This window comes from Aotus nancymaae, unplaced genomic scaffold (genome assembly GCF_030222135.1).
Source record: "Aotus nancymaae isolate 86718 unplaced genomic scaffold, 86718_ANA_hifiasm-v0.15.2.pri h1tg000003l, whole genome shotgun sequence".
NCBI classification, from domain to species: domain Eukaryota; kingdom Metazoa; phylum Chordata; class Mammalia; order Primates; family Aotidae; genus Aotus; species Aotus nancymaae.
In genome coordinates, this window is record NW_026988414.1 from 77600069 (window position 1) to 77625424 (window position 25356).

The 25356-nt window shown below is 36.7% G+C and overlaps 1 protein-coding gene across 5 annotated transcripts in view; it reads right to left on the reverse strand.

Annotated features, from left to right (window-relative positions):
* Window positions 1–228: 228 nt before the first annotated feature.
* The window catches only part of LOC135277257 (ankyrin repeat domain-containing protein 62-like), a 109396-nt gene continuing 84268 nt past the window's right edge, over window positions 229–25356 (reverse strand). For 3 of the 5 annotated variants that reach the window (XR_010344867.1, XR_010344868.1, XR_010344864.1), the window contains 4 exons: window positions 6734–6887; window positions 5936–6119; window positions 1701–4725; window positions 229–849 (listed from right to left, as the gene is read on the reverse strand). The gene's annotated coding sequence lies outside the window, so the exon portion shown is untranslated. The remainder of the gene's footprint in view (window positions 850–1700; window positions 4726–5935; window positions 6120–6733; window positions 6888–25356) is intronic. The other 2 variants (XR_010344865.1, XR_010344869.1) reach the window with 2 other exon arrangements.

Here is a 25356-nt window from a genome sequence, read left to right on the forward strand (position 1 = left end):
CAATCATTGCTGCTCCTTCTGCTTCCGATAGGAAGGTTACTTGATCATTACAAGTTTCTTGATCTATAGGTACAGATCGGCGGGTTCTACTACTATTATGTTTAAGCTGTACAATGCTATCCTGAGTAGGGAGAAATACAGTGATAAGCAACATTTAGTATTGGTTGTGACATTAGCTGGAATATAATTGTAAGTATAGCTATTACAAGTGAAAAACCATCCAGTGGGTAAGGTTACATATCCTTTAACAGATGGGTAATTTTGAGTAGTATTACACAAAAGAGTGCCAGGTATAGATTTACACTGAGTAGTACAATTAACAAAGTTTACACAAGTGTCATTAGGGGTAATAATTGTTTTAGGAGTACATAACTGCAAATAGTTTACAGGTAATGTATATGAAGATTTTCCCCAATTAGCTAAATCATCATAGGATATAGTCTTGTCAGGGAAATTTGCAAGGAAAGTCATTTCTTTAATATCTTTGGCAGGTTTACATACTGGTCGAAGACAGTTTCTCAACATATAATGGTGGTGATGGTCTTGTTCCGGGCAGAAAGAAGTAACATTTAACACCCGCGCTAGTGAGAGCCAGAAGTTTTCTTCCTGACTTGGAGATGATATCAGGGCAATGGCGAGGTGTACAGTTATCAGGATTATGAACATCTGTAAAGAAAGCTCTTTGCTGGGCCCACTTGTACATGGCGTTTGCTCCACAGTGACCTGTGTGTTCATGTATCCATTTGGCACATGTTAGATGATCTTCAGCATGGGTATTGGAATTAATTTTAGTTAAATCAACCTTTTTATTGTGTAATTTTTTAACAGAATCTGAAGAGGTGTGAGCATCTACATGAAAAACAGAAACATTAGTATATTATAAAACAATCTATATATTTTGCCATATTTCTGCTCCCCATAATGATTTGTCTCGAATTTTCCACCCATCATGTTCCCATTGTGTCTGGATCCCAATCAGCCTTAGCGGTAGCAATGACTGTATGAACCTTCTCAGCATTTACCTTTTTCTTCCTTTTACGATATTTGTACTGAGCACAATGCACTGCAGTTTTTTCAGCTACCCCCTGATATGTTTTGACCTGATCTCCCAAAACAAAGTTTTGACATTGTAACATAGACAATTTACTTTGTAAATCTGCCAACTCTTTTTCCAGCTGCAATTTTTCTTGCATAACCTTCTGTCTGCCTATATATTGCTTTCGATATGCAGATAACAAGATCCAACCTCGGTGACTTACAGCTGCTATTTCTTTTCCTTTCTCCACTGGAACCAACTCTAACGTTTCACACACCTGCATAGGGTTAGCAGATCGCAAACGACCATCCCAATTCTCACTCAATCCTGTCCCACAAGCCCAAATACGAGCTACTGATGAGAAGGTGGGATCATCCCACCCTGGAATATCACAAGTTACAGCTTTAATTTCTCACTTAAAAAGAGGCATGTTGCTTTCCCTTCTCCCCGAATCCTGCCGACTATGCCAATTTGTTTCAGCACAAGACAAATATAACTGAAAAGACCAAGCTTGGATTTGTTTTAACAGGCAGGTTCGTGGGGAGGAAAAACATCAGCCGAGGGTATAGAAAGGAAAAAAAAAGAAATTTATTTACAAAATATATAGATAGATAGATAGATAGATAGATAGATAGATAGATAGATAGATAGATAGATACAATACCATCCACAGCAACACCGGCATAGGAATCAGCACGGGTAATCACAGCAACACCGGCAAAAGAATCAGCACGGGTAATTGCAACCACACCGGAATCAGCACGGGTATTCGCAAAGTCAACCTGGAAGCTTTCTGTTCTTCTTCTCTCTCTTCTTCTACATAACACTGGACTGTTTGTTTTATACTGTATTAGCACTAGACTATTTTTATACTGTACTAAAAAAAGATTTATTTCTTTTATACTGTGCTAAAAAATGTTTATTTACAGTCTATGTAAGAATATGCTGACTCCGTCTTCATTATGTAACTACATCCTTGAAGTTATTTATTAAAGAGCAGACACGGGAATTGGCCAGATTCCCGTGCCTTGTTTCTTTAAGTACATCTGGGAACTTTCTGAGCTCTGAAAGCCCCCAGACAATTCAAGGAAATGAAGATTATGAGGAGTCTGTGCAAAGCCTTATAAACAATCTACTTAACCCTTACAATAATCCAGAGATCACTACTTCCAAAGTCAAATTTCACTAGAAAGCCAGCTTTCTGTGCAGTTATCACAGAGATCTGTGTGAGATCCTCATCATAGCTTTGTTTACAAACATAAATTTGACTTTTGCAAAGAATACAGCAAATATGAGGTTGATCTTTTGGGTTACTGAAAAATGGTTTTCTCACAAAATTTGGAAGGTCTACAGACAATGAGATAAAGGAATTTTCTGAGGGCCAGACACCCCCATGAGGATGAGTCAGGGCTCCTGGCATCCACCGAGGAAAGGCTAAGGTATCTTGCTGAGATTTCTGCAGATTCCATGTCTGGAGCTTGCTCCAGTGGCTCCTCTCCAAGTGTAAAGCCCAACTTGGACTTTATTTTACTTCTCAGTAGCCAAGTTTCTTTTTTATTTTTTTATTTCATTTTTATTTTTTAGATGGAGTCTTGCTCTGTTGCCCAGGCTGGAGTGCAGTGGCGCCATCACAGCTCACTGCAATCTCTGCCTCCATGTTCAAGTGATTCTCCTGCCTCAGACTCCCCAGTAGCTGGTATTACAGGTGCACACAAGTAATGTTAAAAAAAAAAAAATACATTTTTGTATTTTTAGTAGAGACAGGGTTTCACTGTGTTGGTCAGGCTGGTCTTGAACTTCCAGCCTCAGGTGACCCACCCACTTTGGCCTCCCAAAGTGCTGGGATTACAGGCATGAGCCCTTCCAAATATAATCTCCAAACTCAATAATTACATTGCCTAGTTGGAAGGAAGCAGGCTCACATTTTTTTTTTTAATAGAGATGGTGTTCTCACTATTTTTTAAAAAAGTGCCTAAGCTGTGGCAATAAGTTGAAAATAGTGATTTTCCTGCAAAGGAGACCTGGAGAGGAAGTTTAAAATGCAAAAGATAATGTAACAGAAATAAAGGTTGCAAAAGGGGCCTCAGGTATTTTAGGACCAATGCTATGTCAGTCTGGAGATGCCTGAACAGAACTGTGTGTGCTCTATAGCTCTGAGGACTGAAAAGAGACAAAGCAAGGCCCCTAACACTTAAGATATTATAGGCACAGGAATACTGAATGACAGCTAAAGTCCCTTATCTTATATGAGGCAAAATCTGGAATTGACAATGTATATAACCACTATGTGTCACAAACTTAGATATAATTAGGTTTTTCTAATACTCTGCAGTTTTTAATGTCTATTTAAATATTTTGTCAGAGTTTTAAAGAATAATTGTACTTAAAAATAAAATAGTAATATCTCATTTAAAACTAAATGCTTAATTTATAGGCAAAAATCATCTATAATGATTCAGAGATCCAAGTAGAAGAAGATGCCTTAATTTTGATATAATTCTAAAAGAATAATTATACTATACCAAATGGAATTTATTGAATGCAGAAATGCTTTCATATTGAAATTAAAATAGGAGACGCTTTTTAAATGTTAACCAAGGAGCGCACAGTGAAATGACTGTGTCCAATGCTGCAGATATGAAACATAAATGAGATAAAATATTGCAGAATTGAAACTGAGTTACTATTAATTATAAAGAAAATCACATTGATGAGTGCAAAAATGTCAAAATTATTTCAATGTCAAAATTGCTAAAAGTGTTAAATATGTCTATTATGCAAAAGGAAAACTGGCAGAAATATTTGTTAATTTAATTAAGTTAAACAGTACCAAGTAAGTATTGAGCTTGGAAATACAATTCGAACTTTTTTGAAACTACTAAAAGTATCACAACATATGGCAATTCTGAAAACTGCTGATGCAAAAACTTAATGTAATCAAATTACCTTTCTTTGATTTTTCTAATACCAAAAAGTCTAATCATAATTTGCAAATGTCAACTCTTCTCTGTCATCACTAGATCACTGTCTCCACTAAATACAAAATATACACCAAGTAGGTATGAAACCTATACATATTTACTATTTCTGAATAGAATAGGGTAAATCAACTGGCTACATCCTATACATTATTACTGGCATTGTGAGGTATTGTAGAAATACCTCTACTAATCCTAGAAATGTTCTGACACTTGTAGGAAAGATAGAACATCTAGCAGATTAATTTCCAAATTATACTAGAGAACTTTAAGAAGACAGATGTTATGGCTTTATACATCTCAATCTGACAATGATCAACAGTGAGAATTACACAAAATTAATTTAGGAGCACTTACGGATTGGCTTATGGTCTTGGGCATCCTTTACTTCTATACAAGTTAAGCTCGTGATTCAGTAATTATTTCCATTTTCCTGCATGGCTTTGATGCTGGTCACCTTGTAGCCCAGAAAACTCCCTTTTCCAGAAAACAGTACTTACTCTGTCTACTGATCCACATACTTCCTTTTCCTTGCAGACCTGGCCTCACAGATTGAAATATAAACTACTCACCTGATTTCCTTCTACTAATGGGAGAATGGGCTCTGGTTTGTAGTCACTACAGCCAGTGAGTGTGTAGGAAGGAGGTCTGAGATGTGGGTTTGTGATCCTGTGACTTCACTTCCCCAGAAAACTACAATTATCACTTCACCTGTAGATAGAATGGCAGTACATATTTGAAGAGTTAAAGTTATTTTCAGAAAACCAATTACCAAAAACAATGACAATGTTCTAATGTGCATCTCCAGAGACATAAAAATATTTGGGAGAGGTGATAAATTTCCACAATATCTGGAAGAAAATGGGCTCCTGAAGGAAGGAAGCAGGAAATGATGAGTCTGAGACGTGAGAGACTGAAGCAAAGCATGTGTGTCTTACTGAATTCTGTGCTTCCCTGGGTTATACATCTGCTGAAAATCTAATTTTCAGCTAATCTCCAAACTATGGAGCCAAACTGTTCTTTAAACAGATGAGATCACACAAAGAGCTTGAGAAGGAGATGTCAACAGTTTACACAGCAGAGAAGAACTTAAAGTCAAACATTAATATAAAGAATAAATAGAAAACAAATTATACAATTCAATGCAAATTAATATTTAAATGTAGATAATATGTATTCTAGGAACATATATTTTATCAACATTTACCCCATAGAGACAGAGATTCTAAACTAAATATTTATAGAAGAAACAGAACATTCACTAACGACCCCTCCTATCCATAAAAATGTACTGATTTTATGGATTCCAGAAGAAAATTCTACTCATGTACTAATGAATATACCAATATATCCTAAAATTTTTAAAAGCTATAATTATTCTTCCCAATCATTTTTAGGAAGGATAAATTGATATAAGAACTGTTTGCATGAGCAATAGAATATCACAAAGAATTAAAAGGTATGAATATGAAAGTAACATTTTTACATATTAGAAACAATTGTGTTAACACATTAAAATATTATAGCATTATTAAGTGCCCTTTATGCCAGAAAGGCAAGTGAGATTCATTCTCAGGAAATTCTATAATACAATAAATTACATTAATTGAATTAATGAGAATGTCATGTGCTCATGTTCATAAATGCAAAACAGATAATGTCAAAATGTCACAGAAAATTATATTTCAAATAATGTAATCATTAAGAAATTAGCAGAAAATATTTTTAAACATAAAAATAGATTTGTAAAATGAAAAGTCGTGAAGTTACATGATTAGACAGGAAGAGTCAACATTATTAAGAAATCAAAAATACTTTTTTTTTTGAGACAGGGTCTCCCCCTCTCATCCAGGATGAAGTGTAGTGGCACAATCTCAGCTCACTGCAACCTCCACCTCTTGGGTTCAAGTGATCCTCCTACCTCAGCTCCCCAAGTAGCTGGGATCACAGTTGTGCAACACCATGCCTGGCTAATTTTTTTATTTTTTGTAGAGCCAGGATTTTGCCATGTTGTCCAGGCAGGCTGGTCTCAAACTCCTGAATTCGAGTAATCCACCTGCCTCAGCCTCCCAAAGTACTGGGATTACAGACGTGAACCACCATGCCTGGCCAAGAAATAAAAAATACTTCAATAAATAGATTTTAACTCCAACATAGCTATCATCTGTTTGTATTCTAGAGATAGAAAGTTTACTCTAAAGAAGAATAAACAAATAAAAATGTCCATGAAAAGTCTGAACAGACTGTAGACTTTGAGATTAAAATTGTGTTGTGTTAATTCATAAACAGAGTGAGAGACCAATGGAATGTAAAATTCAATAGTGGACTAATATGAAATACACTGTACAACAAATGCAGCAGTGGTGAAAGAAGCCATGCAAGCTCAGTGTGTCTCCCTGGGGACTGAAGCTCACAGACATGCAGCACAGATTCTGTCTCTCACTGTGTTTGCTCCCTGCAGGTCTGATATTCCTACATGTGCAGGAAGAATACTTTGCCTTCCTGCAAGAATATTTTTAGCTAAAATCTAATGAATGTGATTCCTACTGCCTCAATACTCATTGTAACCTGTTTTCAGAGCCCATAATATGCTTCCTGGTGAGCTGAGATGTCACTGCCATTACTAAAACTTTATTACCTGCAAGTGACCCATGTCTATGTTTGTGAATTATAGAACCAGTCAGATATTATTGTAGTAATTCTGTAGTTGGTGACTTGCCTGGTGCAGGACTATATGGAGGCTTCTTTCCTTACTAGGTCTGCAGGTGAAGAGAGTCTAAATGAAGCATTCAGAGATACTGGGATGGGCCACTCCAAGGTGTTATGCTCTCAATGTATACCCCAAACTAACACAGGCACAAAGTTCCATGTCCCTTTAGAAGAAGAAAAAATATATTTGGAAAGAATAATCATCATTGGTTGTGAAACAGAAAGTCTTCAGAGCATGTGCTAAAAAACAAACAAACACTGACAGATGTTCCATGGCTGGAATAAAAGTGTCAATAGACGCTGGTGAGGCTGGATGGAAAAGGGAACACATACAGAGTTGGTGGGAATTTAAATTAGTTCAGCCAGTGTGCAAAGCAGTTGATTTCTCAAAGAACTTAAAACAAGTACCATTTGACTCAGCAATTCCCTTACTGGTGCTGGGTATGGTGGCTCACACCTGTAATCCCAACACTTTGGGAGGCCAAGGCAGGTGGATCACCTGAGGTCAGGAGTTCAAGACCAGCCTAGCCAACATGGGAAAACCCTGTCTCTAGTATAAACATAAATATTTGCTGGGCATTGTGGAGGGGACCTGTAATCCCAGCTACTCAGAGGCAGAGGCAGGAGAATTGCTTGAACCCAGAGGAGGTTGCAGTGAGCAGAGATCATGCCACTGCACTCTAGCCTGGGAGACAGAGCAAGTCTCCATCTAAAAAAAAACAAAAGCATAATAAAAGATAAAAATTCCCATTACTGGGTACATACCCAAAAGAAAATACAACATTTTACCAAAAAGACACAATGTAAACCTGCATATGTACCCCTTCTATCTAAAATACCACTTGAAAAATATTTTAAATAAATATTTGTGAAAAATGTTATCTCACTGTAGGAATAAAGAACTTTCTAACTAACTTAAGAAGCACACAGCCAAAACTAAGGACTAGTAGCAGGGCTAAGGAAAGCCAAAAGTGTCAGCATGCTTGGCACAAGCTGATAGGTATTTGCTGAAATGACAGCTGCCCTGGGGAAATGAAAAAGTGTTATTCAGACACAATTATGGATTCTTCAATTTCTTGATTTTCCTGGGACATCTTTATCATTCTCTGACCTCCTGAGTGTGGTCAGACATCTGCCTCTTAGAGGTGACTTGTTGGCTGCAAACTGTGGCATTTATTACTGTCCTTTGCTCAAGGAAGAGGGACCTCTCTAATCCTAGAAATGTCTACATCTGATGAAAGAAATCAAGGAACTAAACAAATGAAGAGATATACCATATTCATAAACAGAAAGACTCAGTATTGTTAAGATGCCAGTTTTTCCTAATATACAGATTCAATGCAATTCCAATCAAAATGGAAGCAAATAAGTTGGAGAATATAGACAAACTAGCTCTAAAGTTTATATAACTAGGCAAGAGACCTTCAATAGCAAAGCACAATTTTGAAGAACAAAATTGGAGGACAGACTAATCAACTTCAACACTTACTATAGAGCTATGTTAATCAAGAGTGTGGTATTGATGAAAAAATAGACAAACATATTGGTGAAACAGGATAAAGTTCAGAAATAGACACATATATTCAGTTTATCTTTGAAAAGGAAATAAAGGAAACATGATGATGAAACAAATATTTTCTTTTTCAGGAAGGGGTGCTGGAAAAACTGAACATCCACATGCAAAATAATAATAATAATAATAAATCACAGACCTTACACCTTAACCGAAATTAACTCAAAATAAAGACCTAAAAATATAACAGAAAATGATAAAACTTACAGAACATGACACAGGAGAAAACAGATTATTGGGTTTGATGATGACCTTTCAAAAAAACAAGAGTTGCAGTTCATAAAAGAAGTAATTGATGAGCTAGATTTGATGAAAATGTAATTTTTCCCCCCCCCGGGGGAAGACACTAAAAAAAAAAAAAAAAAAAAAAGAAAAACAAACCACGGACTGGAAGAAAATATTTGCCAAAACCTATCTGATTAAGGGCTGTCACAGAAATATATTAATATTCTTAAAACTAAACATTAAGAAACACCTTAATTAAAAAATGAGCTAACAGGCGGGAGTGGTGGCTCACATCTGCAATCCCAGCACTTTGGGAGGGTGAGGCTGGTGGATAACTTGAGGTAAGGAATTTGAGACCAGCCTGGCCAATATGATGGAACCCTGTCTCTACTAAAAATACAAAAATTAGCTGGGCATGGTGGTGCACACCTGTGATCCCAGCTATTTGGGAGGCTAAGGCAGGAAAATCACTTGAACCTGGGAGGTGGAGGTTGCAGTGATCCAAGATCGTGCTGCTGCACTCCAACCTGGGTGATGGAGCAAGACTTTGTCTAAAAATGGAGCTAAATACATTAACCGGCACATCATCAAATAAAATATACAAATGAAAAATAAGCATATGTAATGATGCTACACAAAATATTTCCTCAGGGAAATGTAACAATGACATGCCACTGCACACCTATTAGAATGACCAAAATCCCAAATACTGACACCACCAAACACTGGCAAAAATTTGGAGAGGAACTCTCATCCAATGCTTTTGGGAATGTAAAATGGTGCTGTCATTTAAAATTTTTATTTATAATTTCAACTTTTATTACAGATTAAAATATAAACATGCAGGTTTGTCACATGGGTTAAATTACATAACACTGAGGTTAGTGGTCCCAACAATCCCATCATCCAGGAAGTAGGCATAGTACCCAACAGGTGGTTCTTCAACTCAGCTGGCCCTCCATCCTTGCCTTGTCTAGTCATCCTCAATGTCTATTCCCATCTTTATGTTCATGTGTATTCAATGTTTAGCTCCCACTAGTAAGTGAGGACATGTGTATTTGGTTTTCTGTTTTTGCAGTAGTTCACTAGGATAAGTACCTCCAGTTCCATTATGTTGCTGTAAAGAACATGATTTTATTCTTTTTATGACTACATAGTATTCCATGGGGTATATGCACCACATTTTCTTCTTTATCCAGTCTACCATTGATGGGTGCTGCCATGAACATGTATATGAATGTGCTTTTAGGGTAGACTGGTTTATATTCCTTTGGGTATATGCCTAATCATGGGATTGCTGGGTCCAGTGGTAATTCTGTCTTTAAGAAATTGCCAAACTGCTTTCCACAACAGCTGAACTAACTTACATACCCACCAGCTGTGTATGTATTTCTTTTGCTCCACAGCCTGGCCAGCATGCTATTTTTTGACTTTCGAATTATAGCCATTCTGACTGGTGTGGGATGGTATCTCCTTGTGGTTTTGATTTGCATCTCTCCACTGATTAGTGGTGTTCAGCATTTTTTTGTAAGCTTGTGGGCATTATGTATATCTTCTTTTGAAAACTGTCTGTTTATGCCCTTTGTCTACTATTTAATGAGGCTGTTTTTTGCTTGTAAATTTGTTTCTTTTAGATATGGGATAATAGACATTTGTTAGCTGCACAGTTTGCAAATGTTTTCTCCCATTTGGTTGATTGTCTGTTTACCTGTTGATAGTTTATTTTGCTATTCATAGCAAACGTTCAAAAGGGAAGCTCTTTAGTTTAATTAGGTCCAATTTGTTGACTTTAGTTTTTGTTTCAATTGCTTTTGGCATCTTCATCATGAAATCTTTGCCAGGTCCTATGTCCAGAATGATACTCCCTAAGTTATCTTTGAGGGCTTTTATAGTTTCAAGTTTTACATTTAAGTCTTTAGTCATCTTTAGCTGATTGTTGTATAAGATGTAAGGAAGGGGTCAAGTTTCAATCTTTTGCATAAGTCTAGCCAGTTATTTCAGCACCATTTACTGAATGGGAATACTTTCACCATTGCTTGTTTTTGTAGATTTTGTCAAAGACCAGATTGTTGTAGGTGTGCAGCATGATTTCTGGGCTCTCTATTCTGTTCCATCCATCAATAAATCTGTTTTTGTACCAGTAACATGCCGTTTTGGTTACTGTAGCCTTGTACTATAGTCTGAATTTGGGTTATGTGATTGTATATATACCACATTTTAAAATCCACTTATCTATTGTTGGACACCTAGATTGTTTTCATATCTTAGATACTGCAAATAATACTGCAATAAACATGGGAAGGCATACATCTTTTTCATATACTGATTTTAATTTCTTTCTGTATATTCCCAGTAGTGGAATTACTGGATCACATGACAATTCTATTTTTAGCTTTCTGAGGAAACTTTTGTTTTCCAAAATGGCTGTATCAATATACAATACCAATAATGGTGGATAACAAGTCCATTTTTTCCCTCATCTTCTCCAAAACTTATCTTTCATCTATTTGCTAATTGGCTGTCAAACAGATATGAGGTGACACCTCATAGTGGTTTTTACTTTGTATTATCTCATGATTAGAGATGTTGAGCAATTTTTCATATATCTGTTAGCCATTTGTGTGTCTTCTTTGAGAAATATATATTTAGGTCTTTGCCCTTTTGAGACAGTGTCACCCAGGAGAAAGTGCAGTGGTGTGACCAAGGCTTAATGCAGACTCAACCTACCAGGATCAATCCTCCTACTTCAGCTTCCTGAGTAGCCGAGACAAGAGTAATGTGCTTCACACTTGCCATGGTGGTTTGCTGCCTCCATCCCAACATCCCTTATATTAGGTATTTTTCCCAATGTTATCCCTTCCAAATCTCCCCACCAACCCATCCCTCTGCTAGCACACCACCCAGCAACAGACCCCATTGTATAATGTTCCCCTCCCTGTGTCCTCATGTTCTCATTGTTCAACACCTGCCTATGAGTGAGAACATGCGGTGTTTGGTTTTCTGTTCTTGTGTCAGTTTGCTGAGAATGATGGTTTCCAGATTTATACATGTCCATGCAAAGGACATGAACTCATCCTTTTTTATGGCTGCATAGTATTTCATGGTGTATATGTGCCACATTTTATTTATCCAGTCTATCATTGATGGGCATTTGGGTTGGTTCCAGGTCTTTGCTATTGTAAACAGTGCCACAATGAACATACATATGCACATGTCTTTATAATTGAACGATTTATAATCCTTTGGGTATATAATCAGTAATGAGATTGCTGGGGTATTTCTATTTCCAGATCCTTGAGGAATCACCACACTGTCTTCCACGATGGTTGAACTAATATATACTACCACCAACAGTGTAAAAGTGTTCCTATTTCTCCACATCCTCTCCAGTATTTGTTGTCTCTAGATTTTTTAATGATCGCCATTCTAACTGGCATCAAATGATATCTCAATGTGGTTTTGATTTGCATTTCTCTAATGACCAGTGATGGTGAGCATTTTTTCATGTTTACTGGCCGCATAAACATCTTCTTTTGAAAAGTGTTCATATCTTTTGCCCACTTTTTGATGGGATTGTTTGTTTTTTCTTGTAAATTTGTTTTAGTCTCCGTAGATTCTGGATGTTAGCCCTTTCTCAGATGGGTAGCTTGCAAAAGTTTTTTCCCATTCTTTTGGTTTCTGGTTCACACTAATGATTGTTTCTTTTGCTGTGCAGAAGCTCTTAAATTTGATTAGATCCCATTTGTCTATTTTGGCTTTTGTTGCCATTGCTTTTGGTGTTTTAGTCATGAAGTCCTTGCCTATGCCTATGTCCTCAATGGTATTGCCTAGGTTTTCTTCTGGGGTTTTTATGGTGTTAGGGCTTATGTTTAAACCTTTAATACATCTGGCGTTAATTTTTGTATAAGGTGTAAGGAAAGGATCCAGTTTCCGCTTTCTGCACATGGCTAGCTAGTTTTCCCAACACCATTTATTAAACAAGGAGTATTTTCAATGGAGAAAAGGCAGTCTCTTCAGCAAACAGTGTTAGAAAATCTGGATAACCACATACAGAAGAAAAAAAAATTGTCAAACATTAATTAACTGCAGATGCATCGATTTATTTCTGTGCTATCTCTCAGAAGATAGCACAGTTGGTATGTCTGTCTTGATGCTACCGCCATGGGGTTTTGATGACTAAAGCTTTGTATTGAAATCTGGTAGTGTGATGTCTTCAGCTTTAATATTTTTGGTCAAGATTTCTGGCTATCTAGAGTTTCTGTGGTTTCTTACAATTTTTTTTCTACTTCATCAGAGTGAAATTGGAATTTTAATAGAGATTGCACTGAATCTGTAATATTGCTTTTACTATACACTTTTTTAAACAATATTAATTCTTCCAGTTCATAAGCATGAGATAGAGATAACTTTTTCTTTGTTTCTGTCACATTGAATACTTTTATCATACTATAAAACTACAAACCAATATTACTGATAAACATAGATTCAAAAATCCTCACCAAAATCGTTTGAATCTGTATTCAACAGTACATTGAAAATGATCATTCTCTATGACCAAGTGGAATTTATTCCTTGGTTGCGAGGATGGTATAACATGTTAAAATCATAAGTGTTGTTTACAATTTTTTGTAATGTTTCATAGTTTTTAGTATATCTTTCACTTTCTTGATTAAATTTACTCCTAGTATCTTATTTTGTTTCACTGTATTTCTTTTTGTCAGTTTTAGTGTGTAGTAACACTTTACTGTTGCTTGTGCATCCTTGTCTTGTTCCTGATCAAGAGACACAAGAAAAGGCTTCAAATTTTCACCATTGAATATAATGGTAGCTGTAAACATGTCATATTTGGGCCTTATTGCGTTCAGAAACATTCCTACTATACCTAATTTATTAACAGTTTTTATCAAAAAATGATATTAAGTTTTGTCAGATGCTTTTCATGCATCAATTAGAATTACTGTGCTGTTTTTGTCTCTCATTCTGTAAAAATGGTAAATCACACTAACTGGTTTTAATATGTTATGTCATCCTTGCAATCCAGGAATAAATCCCATTTGGTGATAGTGAATGATCCTCTTTAATGTACTGCTGAATACAGACTCATACTATTTTGTTGAGGATTTTTGCATCTATATTTATCAGTAATATTTGAAAGGGTTTGACAACAATTGGGATTAGTTTTTCTTTAAGTATTTGGTAGAGCTTAGCTGTGGAGATATCTTTTCCTAAAATTTTCTTTGGTGGGAAATTTTATTTACTAAATCAATCTCGTTATTCTGTTAAGACCTGCACCTTCTTCATGATTCCATCTTGATAGGTAGGAAGGTATGTACATCTCGTTTGTCCAATACATTCCTGCATAATTGTTCATAGTAAGTCTCATGGGCCTTTATATTTGTCTTATCAATAATATCCCATTTTATGTTTACAATTTTATTTGAGTCTTCTCTTTTTTCATAGCCTAGCCAAGCATTCATCTATTCTGTTTACCTCTTCAAAATACTACACACATCTCAGTTCTATTGATATTTTCTATTTTTTTCTAGTCCTAATTTATTTCTGCTCTGATCTTTGTTACTTCCTTTTTTCTGCTAAATTTTGACTTAGTTTGTACCTTTTATTCTAGTTTCTTTTGGTGTAACTTTGGGTTGTTTATTTGAGATCTTGCTTTTATTGATGTAAGCATTCATCGCTATAAAATTTCCCCTTAAGAACTGCTTTTACTCGATAAAACATGTATTGAGAAGTTGTTCACACATTTTCATTTCTCTCTTTTGTAAATTTCTTATTTAATTTCTTCTTTATGCAGTTTCTGTTAGTAGTTCAGGAGCATATTGTTTAATTTCTACATATTTGTTAATGTTTTATGATTCTGTTGTGAATTTCTACCTTTATAACATTGTGGTCAGAAAAACACTTGATATAAACTCAACACTGTCAAATTTCTTATTACTTGTTTTATGGCCTAGAATATGACCTATCCTGGATAATGTTATATGTGCACATGAAAAGAATGTGCATTCTGTTTCTCTTGGATGGTATGTCCTACATGTGTTCATTAATTTCATCTAGTCTAAAATGTAGTTGCAGCTCAATGTTTCCTTATTGATTTTCTATCTGGATTATCTGTCCAGTGTTGAAAGTGGGGTACTGAATTTCTCTAGCATTATTGTGTTGCAGTCTATGTCTACCTTCACATCACTTAATGTTTCCTTTATATATTAAGATGCTCTGTTGTTGGGTACATATAGATTTACAATTGCTACATCCTGTGGCTGAATAGACTCTCTTATATCTATATAATGACATTCATAGTCTCTTTTTACAGTTTGTGACCTAAAATCAATTTAGTCTGAGATAAACATAGTTACCTCTACTCTCTGTTTTTGTTTTCATTTGCATGAAATAACTTTTTCCATTTTTCACTTTCACTCATGGATGTCATTTAGCATTAAGCAAGTCTCTCATATGCAGCGTATATTGCATATTGTTTTACGTTATTTACTAAGCCACTCCCTATCTTTTGAACTATATTAGTTTGTTCTTGCACTACTAGAAACAAATACCCAAACTGGGTACTTCATAAAGAAAAAAGGGTTAACTGGCTCATGGTTCAGCAGGCTTTAAGCATGGCTGGGGAGGCTAGATCTTAAAATTATAGTAGAAGGCAAAGAGGAAGAAGTACCTCTTACATGGCTAGAATAGGGGGAAATGAGAAAGAAGGGGGAGGTGCTACACACTTTTGTAAACAGCCAGATCTCATGAGAACTATCATAAGTAACAGCAAGGGAGAAATCCACCCCCATGATCCAACTACCTCCCTCCAGGCCCCTCTTCCAACACTGAAGATAACTGATACACGAATTCAGTAAAGTTGAAGGATAACAAAATAAGCTAACAAAAGTAAGTAGTGTTTCTATGTACCAATAAACTAACTATCTGATGAAATTTTGGAAAACAATCCCAAGTACAATAGCAACAAAAGATTAAATACTTGGGTATAAATTTAACCAAAAAGATAAAAAGGCCTGTATATGAAAAACCTATAAAATACCAATGAACTACAGTTTAAAAACACAAGTAAATAAAAAGATATCCTATGTTCATGAATTGGAAGAATTAATATTGAGAACATGTACAAAAGGTAACATATTTAATGCAATCACTATCAAAATGGGATGCATGGGCTAACTGAACAGAATGGAAAACTCAGAAATAAACCCACATGCTTACAGTCAACTTATTTTTCACAAAGATGCCAAAAACACACAATGAGGAAGGGACAGTCTTTTCAATAAATGGTGTCACAAAAATGGAATATCCACCAGAAAAATAAAATTAGACCCTTAACTTACATCATATTAAAAAATCAACTCCAAATAAAGACTTAAATATGACACTTGAACTGGAAAACTATTAAAAGAAAACAGGGCTAAAGCTCCATGACATTGGTCTGAGCAATACTGTTTTTAATATAACCCTGACAGCACAGTCAACAAAAGCAAATATAAGAAAAATTTGTTGTAGCTTATGTTTTGAATTTCTGGTCATTACTTAACCTGGTCACTACTTTCCGTCACTTCATGGTTGAAAACACCAGCCAAGAGGTGCATCCACCTCCTTACCTGCAGGATCTGAAAATAACTGCCTGTTTCATCCTCTGCTTGGTGCTTTCCGGCATTCTTGGGATCTATATCCTGATGGAAATGTAATGCTCTGGAACCCTGGACATACTAGCCACATGTACATAGACTTTACTTACGGGCAGCAACACAGCTGGAAGTATAATAATCACATTTGGACAGGAATAAGTATTTTATATCTGCTTCTTAGAGATCTGGATTCTATTAAAATGGATTCATGGGTATTGGGGAATGAAAGGATGAATTGATAACAAATATTTCCCATTTCAGTAATAAATCAACTTACAAATAAAAAAAGAGGAGAGATCCAAGATGGCCATATAGGGACAGCTCTGGGGTGCAGTTCCCAGAGAGAACAACGCAGAGGTTGAGTGATCAAAACATTTCCAAGGAGTTTTTACTGCCCACAGACCAGGAGATTCCCAGGATGAAAAGCACCATGAGTTTCGGGCATGGCTGTTTCAGCTGGCACTGAGGGTCTCTGCATAAAAACTTGCACAAATCTGGGTGGCCATTTCAACTGGTGCCTGGAATGCCTGGGAGACAGAGCCACCCACTCAACTGAAAAAAATGGGTCTGAAACAGGGAGCCAGGTGATCTGGCTCAGCAGGTCCCACCCCAACAAAGACCAGCAATCTGAAATGCTCTGGATTGAGAGTTTCACAGCAAGCACAGCTGGACCCAGGATGGTCACATAGCAGCGGGGTAGAGCCCACAGCAGCTCAGCAACACCTCTTCTGGCAGACTGTGACTAGACTACCTCCTTGCTGGGCAGGGCATCAGCACATCAGGAACTTATAAATAAAGCCCCACCTTCCCAGAACAGAGCACCTAGGAAAAACAAGGTGGTTATGAGTTCTGCTGCAGCAGACTTAAATACACCTGCCCAGCAGCTCTGAAGGGAACAATGGAGCTCCCAGCTCAGCACTTGAGATCCTATAAGGGACAGATTGTCTCCATAAGCAGCTCCCTGACCCTCATATATCTAAAGAGACACCTTATAAAACAGAGCTCAGGATGACAGCTGGCAGATACCCTTCTGAGACGAAGATAACAGAAGAAGAAAATGGCAGCAACTCTTACTGTTCTGCAGCCACTGCAGATGATCCCCATGCAAGCAGGGACTGGAGTGCACCTCCAGCAGTCCTATAGCAGCGAGGCCTGACTGTTAGAAGGAAAACTAAAAAACAGAGAGAGATAACTTCAACATCAACCAAAATGACGTCCACTTAGAGAACCCTTCTGAAAATCACCAACTAAAAAGACCAAAGGTAGATAAATACAAGACGATGGGAAGGAACCAGTGCAAAAAAGATGAAAACACCAAAAACCAGAATGCCTCCCCTCCTCCAAAAGATTGCAAATCTTCACAGCAAGGGAACAAAGCTGGATGGAGAATGAGTCTGAAGAATTAACAGAAACAGGCTTCAGAAGGTGGGTAATAACAAACTTCTCTGAGCTAAAAGAACATGTTCTAACCCAATGCAAAGAAACTAAGAACTTTGAGAGAAGGTTAGACGAAATGCTAATGAGAATAAACAGCTTAGAGAAGAATATAAATGACTTGATGGAACTAAAACACAACATGAGAACTTCGCAAAGCACACACAAGTTTCAATAGCTGAATTGACCAAGCAGAAGAAAGTATATCAGGGATTGAAGATAAACTCAAGGAAATAAAATGAGAAGGCAAGATTAGACAAAAAATAGTGAAAATAAATGAACAAAGCTTCCAAGAAATATAGGATTATGTAAAAAGACCTAATCTACGTTTGACAGGTGTACCTGAGTGTGATGGAGAGAATGAATACAAGCTGGAAAACACTCTTCAGAATATTATCCAGGAGAACTTTCCCAACCAAGCAAGGCAGGCCAACATTCAAGTACAGGAAATACAGAGAACACCACAAAGATATTCCTCAAGAAGAGCAACCCCAAGGCACATAATCATCAGATCCACCAGGGTTGAAAAGAAGGAAAAAATGCTGAGGGCAGCCAGAGAGAAAGGTCTAGTTACCCACAAAGGGAAGCTCATCAGACTCACAGCAGATCTCTCAGCAGAAACCCTACAAGCCAGAAGAGAGTGGGGGCCAATATTCAACATCCTTAAAGAAAAGAACTTTCAACCTAGAATTTTATATACAGCCAAATTAAGCTTCATAAGTGAAGGAGAAATAAAATCCTTTATGAACAAGCAATTGCTCAGAAATTTTGTCAGCACCAGGCCTGCCTTACAAGAGTGCCTGAAAGAAGCACTAAACATAGAAAGGAAAAACCAGTTACCAGCCACTCCAAAAATGTACCAAATGGTAAAGAACAACAACACAATAAAGAAACTGTGTCAAATAATGGACAAAACAACCAGATAGCATTGAAATGGCAGGATCAAATTCACACATGATATTAACCTTAAATGTAAATAGGCTAAATGCCCCAATTAAAAGATATAGACTGGCAAATTGGATAAAAAGTCAAAACCCATTGGTGTGCTGTATTCAGGAAACAAATCTCACCTGCAAGGACACACATAGGCTCAAAATAAAGAGATGGAGGAACATTAACCAAACAAATGAAGAGAAAATTTAAAAAAAGGAGCTGCAATCCTAGTCTCTGATAAGATGGACTTTAAACCAACAAAGATTAAGAGAGACAAAGGGCCGGGCACGGGGGCTCACGCCTGTAATCCCAGCACTTTGGGAGGCCGAGGCAGGTGGATCACGAGGTCAAGAGATCGAGACCATCCTGGTCAACATGGTGAAACCCTGTCTCTACTAAAAATACAAAAAATTAGCTGGGCATGGTGGCGCATGCCTGTAATCCCAGCTACTCAGGAGGCTGAGGCAGGAGAATTGCCTGAACGCAGGAGGCGGAGGTTGCGGTGAGCCGAGATCGCACCATCGCACTCCAGCCTGGGTAACAAGAGCGAAACTCCATCTCCAAAAAAAAAAAAAAAGAGAGAGAGACAAAGAAGGGCATTACACAATGGTAAAAGGATCAATGCAACAAGAAGAGCTAATGACCCAAAATATATATGCACCTAATACATGAGTACCCAGATACATAAAGCAAGTTCTTAATGACTACAAAGAGATTTAGACTCCCACCCAATAACAGTGGGAGACTTTAGCACTCCTCTGTCAGTATTAGACAGATCAATGAGACAGGAAATTAACAAGGACATCCAGGGCTTCAATTCAGATCTCTACCAAGCAAACCTAAAAGACATCTACAGAACTCTCCACCCCAAGTCCACAGAATATACAGTTTTCTCAGCACCACATCTCACCTACTCTAAAACTGACCACATAATTGGAAGTAAATAACTCCTCAGGAAATGCAAAAGAACGGAAATCAAACTGTCTCTCAGACCACAGTGCAATCAAATTAGAACTCGGGATTCAGAAATTAACTCAGAACCACACAACTTCATGGAAACTGAACAACAGGCTCTTGAATGTTGACTGGATAAACAATGAAATGAAGGACAAAGTAATGATGTTCTTTGAAACCAATGAGAAAGAAGACACAACGTACCAGAATTTCTGGGACACATGTAAAGCAGTGTCTAGAGGGAAATTTATAGCAATAAACGCCCACATGAAAAGCAAGGGAAGATCTAATGTCGACACCTTATCATCAAAATTGAAACAACTAGAGGAGCAAGACAAAAAAAAAAAAAGCTGAAGAGCTAGCAGAAGAAAGGAAATAACTAAGATCAGAGCAGAACTGAAGGAGTTAGAGATACAAAAAACTCTTCAAATAATCAATAAATCTAGGAGTTGATTTTTTGAAAAGATCAACAAAATAGAGAGACCACTAGCCAGATTAATAAAAAAGAAAAGAGAGAAGAATCAAATAGATGCAATAAAAAACGATAAAGGGATGTGATATCACCACTGATTCCACAGAAATTCTATCATCAGAGATGACTACAAATAACTCTGTGCATATAAACCAGTAAACCTGGAAGAACTGGATAAATTCCTGGACACTTGCAACCTTCCAAGCCTAAACCAAGAAGAAGTAGAAACCCTGAATAGACCAATAATGAGGGCTGAAGATGAGGCAGCATTTAATAGCCTGCCAACCAAAAATAAAGCCCAGGTCCAAATGGGTTCACAGCAGAATTCTAACAGATGTACAAAGAGGAGCTGGTACCACTCCTTCTGAAACTATTCCAAAGAATACAAAAAGAGGAAATCCTTCCAAAGTCATTTTATAAGACTAACATCATCCTGATACCAAAACCTGGCAGAGACTCAACAAGAAAAGAAAACTTCAGGCCAATATCCACGATGAACATAAATGCAAAAATCTTCGGTAAAATTCTGGAAACTGATTGCAATAGCACATCAAAAAGCTTACCAATCACGATCAAGTAGGCTTCATCCCAGGGATGCAAGGTTGGCTCAACATACACAGGTCTATAAACATAATCCACCACATAAACGGAATCAAATAAAGAAACCACATGATTATCTCAATAGATGCAGAGAAGGCCTTTGACAAAATTCAACAGTCCTTTATGTTAAAAACTCTCAATAAACTAGGTATTGATGGAACATATCTCAAAATAATAGAAGCTATTTATGACAAACCCACAGCCAATATCATACTGAATGGGCAAAAACTGGAAGCATTCCCTTTGAAATCTGGCACTAGACAAGGATGCCCTCTCTTATCACTCCTATTCAATATAGTATTGGAAGTTCTAGCCAGAAATCAGGCAAGAAAAAGAAATAAAGTGTATTCAGTTAGGAAAGGGGGAAGTCAAATTGTCTCTACTTGCAGACAACATGATTGTATATTTAGAAGATCCTATTGTCTCAGCCCCAAATCTCCTTAAACTGATAAGCAACTTCAGTAAAGTCTCAGAATACAAAATCAATGTGCAAAAATCACAAGCATTCCTATACACCAATAACAGACTAAAAGAGTGCCAAATCAAGAATGAACTGCCATTCACAGTTGCTACAAAGAGAATAAAATATCTAGGAATACAACTAACAAATGATGGAAATGACCTCTTCAAGGAGAACTACGAACCATTGCTCAAGGAAATAAAAGAGGACACAAACATGAAAAAACATTCTATGCTCATGGTTAGAAAGAATCAATATAGTGAAAATGTCCATACTGCCCAAAGTAATTTATAGATTCAATGCTATCCTCATCAAGCTACCTATGACTCTCTTCACAGAACTGGAGAAAACCACCCTAAACTTCATATGGAACCAAAAGAAAGCCTGCATAGCCAAGACAATACTAAGCAAAAAGAACAAAGCTGGATACGTCACGCTTCCTGACTTCAAACTATACTACAAGGCTACAGTAATCAGAACAGCATGGTACTAGTACCAAAACAGAGATATAGAACGATGGAACAGAACCAAGGCCTTGGAGGCAATGCTGCACATCTACAACCATCTGATCGTTGACAAACCTGACAAAAACAAGCAATGGGGAAAGGATTCCCTGTTTAATAAATGGTGTTGGGAAAACTGGCTAGCTGTGTGCAGAAATGTGACCCCTTCCTGACACCTTACACTAAAATTAACTCCAGATGGATTAAAGACTTAAACGTAAGACCTAATACCATAAAAACCCTAGAAGGAAACCTAGGTAAAAACATTCAGGACATGGGCACAGGCAAGGACTTCATGACTAAAACACCAAAAGTATTGGCGACAAAAGCCAAAATAGACAAATGGGATCTAAGTAATCTCCAGAGCTTCTGCACAGCAAAATAAATAATCATTAGAGTGAACTGACAACCAACAGAATGGGAAAAAAATTTTGCAATCTACCCATCTGACAAAGAGCTAATATTCAGAATCTGCAAAGAACTAAAACAGATTTACAAGAAGAAAACAAACAAACCCATTTAAAAGTGGGTGAAGGACATGAACAGACACTTTTCAAAAGAAGATATATATGAGGCCAACAAACATATGAGAAAGAAAATGCTCTTCATCACTGGTCATTAGATAAATGCAAATCAAAACTACATTGAGCTACCATCTCATGCCAATTAGAATGGCAATCATTAAAAAATCTGGAGACAACAGATGCTGGAGAGGATGTGGAGAAATAGGAACACTTTTACACTGTTGGTGGGAGTGTAAATTAGTTCAACCATTATGGAAGACAGAGTCTCAATTCCTCAAGGATCTAGAAATAGAATTTCCATTTGACCCAGCCATCTCATTACTGGGTATATATCCAAAGGATTATAAATTGTTCTATTATAAAGACACATGCACAAGTATGTTCATTGTGGCACTGTTTACAATAGCAAAGACCCGGAACCAACCCAAATGCCCATTGATAATAGACTGGACAAGGAATATGTGGCACATATACCTCATGGAATACTTTGCAGCCATAAAAAATGATGAGTTCATGTCCTTTGTAGGGACATGGATGAATCTGGAAACCATCATTCTCAGCAAACTGACAAAAGAACAGAAAATCAAACACCGCATTTTCTCACTCATAGGGGGTGTTGAACAATGAGAACACATGGACACAGGGAGGGGAGCATCACACAATGGGGTCTGTTGGGGGGGACTAGGGGAGGGACAGTGGGGTTAGGGAGGTTGGGGAGGGATAACATGGGGAGAAATGCCAGACAGAGGTGGCGGGGGATGGAGGCAGCAAACCACATTGCCATGAATGTACCTATGCAACAATCCTGCATGATCTGCACATGTACCCCAGAACCTAAAGTACAAAATATATATATAGAAATAAAAATTTATATATATATATACACACATATATCAATATATTTGGATACTGATATAATCTCATGTACATATATCTCATATATATTGATATAATCTCATATATATATATATATATATATATATATATATATACACACACATATATATGATTATATCAATATCCAAAGATGTCATTTCTGGAAAGCTGATTTGGAAAATATGGATTAATGCCTTGACCAAAAAAAAAAACTTTTCAAATATTTCCCCCAGTCTTGACTTTGGAACCTGAACAAAGAAAAGTTTCACCTGAAGAACAGACCCTTACCCACTTAATTCAGGGAAGGTCTTCACTTGCCTTCCATCTCTCTTGTGCAGAGTCCAGAGGAGAGATCAGATGAGCTCACTGATCACTGACATATTAACCTTACTGACATGCAAACATGGAACAATGGATGTAAAATTTCCTATCCACCAAGGAAGTGACATCTCCTGGTTCTGGGAATGAGCCAGATCAATGTGGAGAGTTGATAGTGTTTCTATTCAACACTTGGGAGAAGACAGAAAGTCTTGTCAGTGGGAAGACAGAAATGCAATTGGGAATGGAGGTTGGTATGTGTTTCTCATTACTGACTGACTTTTTTCATTCATCTAGTATATGCTGAGTGTTTCCCCTAGAATAATTGACCTTTAGAAAGATGATTCCCCTCACAATTGTGTTATTTTTGTGCTGAAAAACTGATTTTGATTTGTGTTTCATATAGTGTGCATTGAAATAATGGGGGGAATCTCTGTATGAAAGGAAAACAAAGTTTTTCTTTCCTCCTCAATATTTCCAGAGACATCTGCTCAGATTATCTGAGTTTTCCCATTCATAGGATGAGTCTCCTCAATAAATTCCACAATTCTGTGTATGATCATTTAGGCATAGATCACAGTGACACTTGGAAGCATGGTATAAAAATATACATATGTCAAATAAAAATATAAACAAATGTTAAAAATGGAAAACAGATGAGTAAGGCAGGGACTAGCTTGTAGTTATGTCAACAGGGACAAACACTGCAGTTTCAGTCAAATATTTGCTATCTTTGTAGTAGAAGATTTTGACATGTAAATTCTAATTTTGTTGCTTTATAAGTAACTGTGATGCTTAATGACATGGCAGCTTTTAGTATCTTAGGCCATTTACTGAAGGCCTATTAAATCATTTCAAGGCATGTAAGCCAGTGCTTCTGAGAAAGCAGTGACATACATGCTTTCTCCTGATTTCTCCAACTATGTAAAACTTCATTAAAGCTATTCCTGAACAATATGAAGGAAGTTCCTTGAGTAACATAAATCTTCCCAATCTTTTGCCTCAGGAGAGAATGTGGATTATAGAAAAACAGTGGGTGTGAGTAAAGTGGGAAATTATTTGGGTAATGAGAATATATTTTTTCCTTTGGTCAAGGAAGGAAATCATTGAAACAAGATTGGAATACAGAAATATGATACTAACATATATGGTAAGTTCTTGAGAAAACAGGCTGATAAAACAAAATTTTAAAACACAGAAACAATAATATTAGATTTAGAACAAAGTTTATAAGAAAGTGTAAAAAAAATACATTCTTGTTCAGGATACATAAAGAACTCTTACCAATCAATAAGAAAAAGGCAATCAATTAAAACATGGTCAAAAGATAACAACCAGGTATTTCATCTAAGAAATGACAACTGGCCAGTAACCACAAGAAGATATGCTCAACATCAAAGGGAAATGCAAATCAAAACAACAATGAGGTACCACTTACCACTAGAATGCCTATAATAAAAAGATGAAAAAAAAATACTGGAAAAGATGTGGAGAAATTGGAACCCTAAACCCTGCTCGTGGAAATGTAAAATTATACAGCTGTGTTGAATAACAGCCTGACAGTTCCTTGAGATTAAACATAGTTACCATTTGACTTAGATTCCCACTTGAGTAGTTACCCAAGAGAAACATGTGTCTGCATGCATGTCCAGTGCATTATTCATAATAGTAAAAACCTGGAAACAGTCCAAATGTCCATCAACTGTTAAATAAAATGTGAGATTTCTCTGCAATAGAATATTAATCACAAATAAGAGGAAACAATCTACTGATACATGCTGTACAATACAGATGAGCGTTGAAAACATTATGCTAAGTGAAATAACCTAGACACAAAAAGCCACTATTTCATGATTTTACTTATATACTATACCTGGCATAGGTAAATTCATAGAGACAGAAAGTATAATAGAGGTTACTAGGGATAAGGAGAGGGATTATGGGAAGACATTATTTAATGCATACAGAGTTTCTGTTAGGGATTATGAAAAGTTCTAGAAATTAATAATGTTGATTGTTGTATGACATTGTAAATGTATTTAATTCCATTGAAGTATGGAGTTAAAAACTGTTAAAATGTGAAATTTTATATTATATATACTTCACCAG